The sequence below is a fragment of the Eleutherodactylus coqui genome, chromosome 5 (assembly GCF_035609145.1).
Source record: "Eleutherodactylus coqui strain aEleCoq1 chromosome 5, aEleCoq1.hap1, whole genome shotgun sequence".
NCBI classification, from domain to species: Eukaryota; Metazoa; Chordata; class Amphibia; order Anura; family Eleutherodactylidae; genus Eleutherodactylus; species Eleutherodactylus coqui.
The window spans coordinates 243753645-243762638 of record NC_089841.1 but is presented as its reverse complement, the minus strand read 5'-3'; positions in this window follow the sequence as shown (position 1 = coordinate 243762638).

The window sequence follows — 8994 nt, the reverse complement described above, 5'->3', positions numbered from 1 at the left end:
ATACTATTACTACTGGGGCCAGTATAGGGGACACTATTACACCAGCAGTAATAGTGACCTGCACAATAGCCTCAGTACTAATAGCACTCCCTGAAACCCATATATTTACCTCCTCTTTGTCTTTAAAGCACCGCTGCTTTTCTGCTCGGCGCTGCTGTGGTCTAAAATCGCCTATGAGTAGTTTTTTTTTTAATGTGAGAGAACACAGGAGTATGCGGAAGAAACTCCATGCATATCTTGCCCTTGGTTAGATTTGAAACCAGGTTCCCAGAGCTGCAGGGCAGTAGTCCTAACCACTGAGCCACCGTGCTACCCACAAAAATAATTACAGCTTGCCTCACAAAATACAAAACCTTCATATGACTATGTAAATAAAAAAATTAAAAAGTTGTAAATCTTGAAATGCAAGGATGAGAAAACGGAAAAAACATAAACTATATTAAAGGTATTGTCCCACCCACCATTTTTCCTAAAAAATAAGACAGGGTCTTATATTAATTTTTGCTCCAAAAGATGTGCTATAGCTTATTTTGATGACAGGACTACCTGATATGTGTGTGAGAGCTCGATTCTTTCAACCCTTATTGTCGCTCACAAGAGCTCTCAGACCTTCGTCGTTATCTGCATCTTTACTGCATATTCTGAACAGTAAAAACGCAGACAAAGCCCTTGGCTGCCCACACAGGATCACTTCCTGGTTACAGGATTTATAAATCCCGCCTCCACGAAGCGATGGCTGTGATTGGTTCTTCGAGCGCTGCATTGATTGGCTGAGCTGCAAAACAAGAGTAGGAAATTTTACCAAGCCAGATTCCCCTTCAAAAGGAAGAGATACCCATATGTAGTAAGATGTCTCGGAATCTTGTCCCCTGCCAGTATAGAGCAGGGTAGTGATTGGCTGGATAAATGATCTATGACCTAGCTCTCTGGGGTCACTTCCTGTAAGACTTACTACTGGATCTCCTTTTTTAATTCTAAAATCGATGATTAGAACAAAATTCTTAAAGTGTCTATCAACAAAAATATGTGAATTCCTAATCTGGGTATAAAACCTCTAGAATAAGAAAAGTTCAAAGATCTTACATCTAGTAAGGCTGCGGTCACACGGGGAGTAAATCCCGCGGAAATCTCACAGAATGACCACAGCAGGACCGCTCGGAAATTCTACAAGATTTCGGCGGCAGAAAGGTAGCTTCACTGCCTGTATTCTGCTACGACCATCTCTCACCATAGAGAGGAAAGAGCGTTCATCAAAAACGGTGATAAAATTGACATGCCGGGGCTTTGAATACCTGCATGGCACATCAGTTTCATAGTGGCTTTGCCGCAGCAGATTGTCAGCAGCGTGTGGATGAGATTTTTGCAAATCTTTTCCTCTTTGCTGCTTAGTCTCAGGGTTTAAGACTGCCGGCGGAATTTCCTTGCGTAACGTTTTCATGGAAATTCCACGGCAATTCCGCCCCGTGTGAACACAGCCTAAGGGTTTTTGATACATTACTCATATTCTGTATGTATACATAGATGCTGGTTGTTCACTTATCTGGCCTTAGTATACTTTTAGTACCTACTCATTAGCTTATAGGTAACTTTATACAATAAATGCACTATTTTCCCTCTTGTATACTTTTCATCTTCATTTCACTTAATTTCTATTTAGGATTTTTTTTACAGCGTGGCACATAGACCTGCTAAAACTTGATAAATGTAGAATGACTGTGCTAAAAAAAACACATGACTTGGGATAGTAAACTGATAACAAGTTCTCGATCCATCATGGTTTTTCTAGAGACCGTTGATGCTAACTCAGCAAAACTTTATCATTAGCTGGAATGACTATAATGAACTTTTTAAAACCTAGAATATAACAAAACCTATTTTGAACGTTAATTACAATTTATAACTACAGCATAACGTTTACTGAGATAGAATTTGGTCAATTTAAACTTCAGGTACTATAATAATATATACTGCTTTGTACTTGACTTCACAGCTGGGATACCGAAAGTATCAAAGTCTCTATAGCGTATTAGTCAAGTCAAACTATATTAAAATAAAATAGTACTACATAAACAATATAGTGCATACACATGGGTCACCTTATTAGGCCTCATGTCCACGGGCAGATTCGGATTTTAAATTCGCAGCGTTTTTCTGCAGGCGCGGATCCGCACCCCATAGGGATGCATTAGACACCCGCAGGTAGTTAAATACCTGCGGATGACATTTTTCCCTGCAGGCGCGGGTCCCGCGTGCAGGAAAAAATCCGGACATGCTCCATTTAGGTGCGGGTCTCCCGCGGGGACGGCTCCCACAGGCTTCTATTGAAGCCTATGAAAGCCGTCCGGATCCGCCGGAGACCCGCACCTGAATTAAACTCACCTGCTCCGGGCGATGCAGGTCTTCCTTCCTTCCTTCGCGGCCGGGAACTTCTTTCTTCGGCCCGGCGGATGTGCCCAGCGCATGCGCGGCACACAGCCGACGTGCTGAGCACATCCGCCGGGCCGAAGAAAGAAGATCCGGCCGTGAAGGAAGGAAGGAAGACCTGCACGGCCCGCAGCAGGTGAGTTTATTCTAATTTCAGCGCTCATGTCCGCGGGGCAGGAGGGACCCGCTGCGGGATTCTCCATGGAGAATCCGTAGCGGGCCTGATTTTCCCCGTGGACATGAGGCCTTAGATTCCCTGTCTCTTTCACTATTGGAGCGCAGCAGCATAAAATTAAATGAGCAAGTATTGGTATGAATCCACTTAAGGCTAACTTCACATGGGTGAGCGCGATATTGGGCTGTGAATCACCCCGCACCCCGCAGATGCAAAGCGTTTTTATATCAAAACCGCCTTGCATCATTTAGAGTAAGTCACAATCTTCTCATTGTTTTCAATGGGGAAACATCGAATAGTGCGCACCTAGCATGCGGAGCGATGCCGCTGCCGACATCATTGAAAACAATGGGAGATGCACGCACGAAATAGAACATGCCACCATTTGTTTTCTACATTGCGATGCGGGAAAACATTGCTCATGTGTATGAGCCCCTTCAAAAGAATGGGGTTCATATTTGTGCGTCATATTTTAGCGTCTCGCAACACACAAATCTCGTGCTATTTTCTCGGCGGAAAATTAACCGGTCTCAGTGACTTCAATTGAGGGAATTGGTGCTAGACTAACTGGAGCTAGTATTTCAAAAACTACCTACCTTGTGGGCTTTTACTCTTGCAACAATGTCAAGAGTATAGTGAGAATGCAAGAATGGTGTGACCGAGGAAAACCATTCAGTGAAAGAGGACCCTGTGCATGTAAACAACTCATCAACTAAAGGGATCAGAGGAACAGACGGTACAAAATCAATCAAATCGCAACCAAACAACATGCTGGTGCGCAATTTCATGTGTCCAAATGTATAACTCGTTGCACCTTAGCACACATGGGTTATAACAGGTGCCCGGTTTGAGTGCTGTTGTTGTCTAAGAAAAGCAGAAATGCAAGACTCCAGCGGGCAAAAGACATGTTTTGCCAATAAACTGCGACCTCAGAGGGCATGGGCTTAAATCCTCCCAGAGTTGGAAGTGTAATAGAAGGCTTTGCTGCCATTGAAATCAATGGGAGCTATATCTTCTATGCCACTTCTAGTTCTGATCCCAATGTGGATGGTTGTCCCTGCTGCAGTAAGTTCAGGGGCTGAGATCAGGTGATCGCTAGAGGTCCTGAGCACCATACTCCCGCCAATCAACGACTATCCTGAAGGAAGGTCAGCAGTACTGACAGGTTAAATGCCTAGAATACCCCTTTAACAGGATGAGGAATATAATAACATAGTATGTTAGGCTGAAGGGAGACAATGTCCATCTAGTTCAGCCTGGTTCCACCTGTAATCTCCGGACCAACGTTTTGAAAGTTCCTACCTAACTCCAAGACCTGAATCAACAACCCCGCTGGTTATTTACTGTCTGTATCCTGTAATATCATAGTGCTCTAGAAAGGCATCTAGTCCCCTCTTAAACTCCTCTATTAATTTTGCCATCATCACATCCTCAGGCAGAGAGTTCCACAGTATCAATGCTCTTACAGTAAAGAACCCCCTTCTGTGTTGGTGATGAAACCTTCTTTCCTCTAGACGTAGCAGATGCCCTCTTGTTACCGTTGCAGTCCTGGGTACAAATAGATCATGGGAGAGATCCTTTTATGGTCCCCTAATGTATTTATACATAGTAATTTGGTCACCCCTTTACCGTCTTTTTTCCAGGGTAAATAATCCCAATTTTGATAGCCTCACTGGGTATTCCAGTCCTTCCATTCCGTTTATTAATTTAGTCGCCCTTCTTCGAACCCCCTCTAGCACTGCAACATATTTCCTGATCACCGGAACTATACACAGTATTCCATGTGAGGCCTGACAAGTGTCTTGTATAGTGGAAGAATAATGTTCTCGTCCCTCTCCCCTATGCCTCTTTTAATGCATTCCAAGCCTTTATTTGCTTTTGCCGCGGCTGATTGGCATTGATTGCTCCAGTTAAGTCTACAGTCATCTAGTACCCCCAGGTCTCTTTCTATATCACTTTTTCCTAGCAGTACCTCATTTAGTGTTCAATATTAAACTTCATTTGCCATTTTTCTACCCAAGCCCCCAACTTATCCAGGTCCGTTTGTAGCCCTACATTGTCTTCCGTTCTATTAATTACCTTGTATAATTTCGCATCATCTGCAAATATTGATATTTTACTGTGCAGTCCCTCTATCAGGTCAGTGATAAATATATCGAACAGAATGGGTCCTAGTACTGAGCCCTGTGACACCCCACTAGTGGCCATAGCCCAATCCGAATATGAACCATTCATTACCACCCTCTGCTTTTTATCTCCAAGCCAGTTTTTTACCCAGCTATACACGTTTTCGCCCAGTCCGAGCTGTCTCATTTTATATATCAGCCTATTATGCTGCACGGTGTCAAATGCTTTAGAGAAATCCAGGTACACAAGATCAATAGACTCTCCCAGATATAGCCTAGAATTTACTTAATTGTAGCAGCTGATCAAATTGGTCTGGCACGATCGAGCCCTTGTGAACCCAAGCTGATAAGGAGTTATACCGTTGTTTTCCTTGAGGTATTCCAGGATTGCATCTCTCAGAAACCCCTCAAATATTTTTCCAATTATTGAAGTAAAACTTACCGGCCTGTAGTTACCAGGCTTCCTTCTTAACCCTTTTTTTGTATATTGGAACCACATTGGCAATACGCCAATCCAGTGGTACAACACCTGTCTCGATAGTGTCCCTAAATATAAGAAATGGCGGTCTGTCTATCACGTCACTAAGTTCCCTTAGAACCCTTGGGTGTATTCCATCTGGGTCCGGCGATTTGTCAATTGTAATCCTTTTTACCCAGCTCTGCACTTCCTCCTGAGTTAGGCAGATAATATTTTGTGGGGGGTTCATTTTATCCCTCTGCATCTCGCGTGACATTTCTTTTTCCTTCGTGAATACACTTGAGAAGAAACCATTTAATAGATTTGTCTTCCTCCATCATCTTCTATGATTTCTCCTGCATTATTTATTAAAGGGCCAGTGCTCTCAGTGTAAATCCTTTTACTGTTTATATAATTAAAAAGTAGTTTAGAGTTGTTTTTGCTCCCTTTGGCAATCAGTCTCTCTGCCTCCTCCTTTGCAGTTTTTATCTTTTCCTGACATCATTTGTTTTTTTCCCTGTATGTTTTTAGCGCTTCTTCACTGCCTTCTTGTTTTAATAGTTTAAACGCTTTCTTTTTTTTCCGCTCATAGCCCCTCTTATGTATTGTTGAGCCACATTGGTTTCCTTATACTTGTAGTTCTTTTATTTTTAAAGGGTATGAACTGCTCATATGAGGTAATTAGAATGTTTTTAAACTTCTCCCATTTGTTGCCTGTACTATTATTTTTAAGGACGCTGTCCCAATATATGTTGCCAATAATAGTTCCGAGCTGATCAAATTTTGCTTTACTGAAGTTTAGTTTTTTTTGTTGCTCCCTGATAAGGCTTCCTATTGAATGACAAATGGAAATTAATTATATTGTGGTCACTATTTCCCAAGTGTCTCTCCATCTGCACCCCCATGATTCTGTCCAGTTTGTTAATAATAAGTCCAGAGTGGCCCTCCCTCTAGTTGACTCCCACACAAGTTGGGTAAGGTAGTAGTTATCTTTAATTGTTCTGAAGAACTTATCGCCCTTGTGAGATTTGCAAGTTTCGTCTTCCCATATTATATCTGGATAATTAAAGTATCCCATAATTACTTCATTGCGGTTTAACACTTCTTCTATTTGTCTTATTAACAAGTTTTCAGTTTCTTATTTTATTTTGGGTGGCCTATAGAAAACCTTATCCAGATCTTGTTATTTTTCTGTCCCTGTATTTCTACCCACAGAGATTCCACATGTTCATTTCCTACACCTATATGTTCTCATGGCCTCGGCATTAAGTAGGATTTAACATACAGACATACCCCTACCCCTTTCTGGTTCCCATGATCTTTTCTGAAAAGATAACCCTGTAAATTCACCGCCTAATCGCACTTATCACCAAGCTATGTTTCCGTTATTCCTACTATGTCGTTATTTTGTTCAGACATTCTCACTTCAAGCTTGCCTACCTTACTGATCAGACTTCTTGAATTTGTTGCCACGCAATTTATACAGTAGTTGTCATTCGCTATATTTATTATGCTACTTATGGTCCTATTAGCTGTTCTTTCAGTTCTAACTGCACTAACCCCACCTCCTGCTCAAACCCCATTCCCAACACTTGGTACCGCGTCACTGTCCACACTGTCTTCCCCTCTATTACTCTTTTTGCCCTCCACCCAGTCCCTAGTTCAAAAACTCCTCCAACCTTCTAGCCATCTTCTCCCCCAGCACAGCTGCACCCTACCCATTGAGATGCAGACTGTAGAGCTTGTAGCCGACAGCGAAGTCCGCCCAGTTCTCCAAGAACCCGAAGCCCTCCTTCTTACAACTCTGGAGCAACTTGTTTACCTCCCTAAACGCCTGCTGCCTTCCTGGTGTGGCTCGTGGTACATGTAGTATTTACGGAAAATCTACCTTGGAGGTCCTCACCCTAAGCTTGGATCCTAGATCCTTAAAATCGTTTTTTAAGGGTCCTCCATTGACCAATAACTTTGTCATTGATGCCAATGTGCACCATGACCACTGGAACCTCACCAGCCCCTCCCAGTAATCTGTCAACCTGATCCACGATGTGTCAAACTGGAGCGCCAGGAAGACAACACACCATTCGATGATCCCAGTCTTTGTGGCAGATTGCCCTGTCTGTCCCCCTTATAATTGAATCCCCCACCACTAGGACCTGTCTAGCCTGCTCTGCGCTCTCCTTCCCCTTCTTACTGAAGCAGTCATCTCTCTGTCGTTCAGAGGGCATTTCGTGCTGCAGCGGTGCTGACCCTGTAATGGCATCCCCCTCATCTGCCAACTTTGCAAACTTATTGGGGTGTGCCAGTTGAGGACTAGCCTCCCTGGTTCTTTTCCCTTTACCCCTTCTAACTGTCACCCAGCTAGCTGCCTGCTTGTAATGCTCTTACGAACTACTGTCCTTCCCCACATCTACCCCAAAGAGTGCCTGCTCAGTGAGTAGCAAACTCCTTTGCAGAATTGTTAATACGTCACAGTTTTGTACATGGAGTCTGGCTTTGCTTTTGATTCCCAGTCATTGTAACAAGACTTGTATAAAAAGTCCCACTTTGACTCGAAGGAATGCTGCCTTTCAATAGGTGGCACTGTAGAGGATTTATTCCATCTCCCTTATTTGCAGTTTTGTAAGTCACTCATTTAGATCCAGGATTTGTGCTTCCAATTGTGCGACATGCATGCATCTTGCATAACAGTATATACCCTCAATCGGCTGATCAAGGACCGCATATATTGCACAAGTAACACACTGAATTGCATTGTCAAGTATGGAGCACATTCTAGTGGGGATCTACAAATTTACTTACAGGAGTAACAAAAATCAACTAGATCACACTCGTCACGTGCCTCCACCCGCTCTCAACCACTCACGTTTTTCCGCCCAGTTCACAACCACTTATGTTTCTCCACCCACTCGCAACCACTCACGTGCCTCCACCCACTCGCCAGGACACACGTGCCTCTGCCTGCTCGCAACCAGTCACATGCTTCTGCCTGCTCGCAACCACTCACGTGCCTCCACCCACTCGCAACCACACACGTCTCCGCCCTCTCGCAACCAGTCACGAGCCTCCGGCCTCTCACAATCTCTCATGTGTGTCCACCCGCTCACAACCTCTCACATGCCTCCACCTGCTCGCAACCACTCACGTGCCTCCGTCCACTCGGAACCACACACGTGCCTCTGCCCGCTCGCAACTACTCACATGCCTCTGCCTGCACGCAACGGCTCAGTGTCTCTGCCCTCTCGCAACCAGTCACGTGCCTCCACCCGCTCACAACCTCTCACATGCCTCCACACACTCACAACCACGCACGTGCCTCCACCTGCTTGCAACCACACACGTGTCTCCACCCTCTCACAACTAGTCACGTATGCCTCTGCCCACTTGCAACCTCTCACATACCTCCACCCGGTCGCAACCTCTCACATGGCCTTACGAACTATGTTACTATGCCTCCACCCGCTCGCAACCATTCATGTGCCTTTTTAAAAATGTAAATCGCTCACACACTCACTGCCTGCTAACTCTCAGTCACAACTGATTCGCTTCATTTACACGCTCACTTACTCTCTTACACCCCTCACCTACACACCCACTTACACTCACTAACACACAGAAAAAATATTTATCCGCCCTTGTCAGCAGTAATCTTCTTCACAGCTCCTCTTCAGCCTAGTAACGTCACCTGCAGGCTCAGCGTCGGGACCTCTCTCTGGGCGGTCGCACTCTCTGGCGTCCTGCCGCTCCAGGAATTGCTTCTCTTCTCCAACGGCTCTTCCCCAGAGGCTCTCCTGATCTTCTTGCGGCTCTCGTGC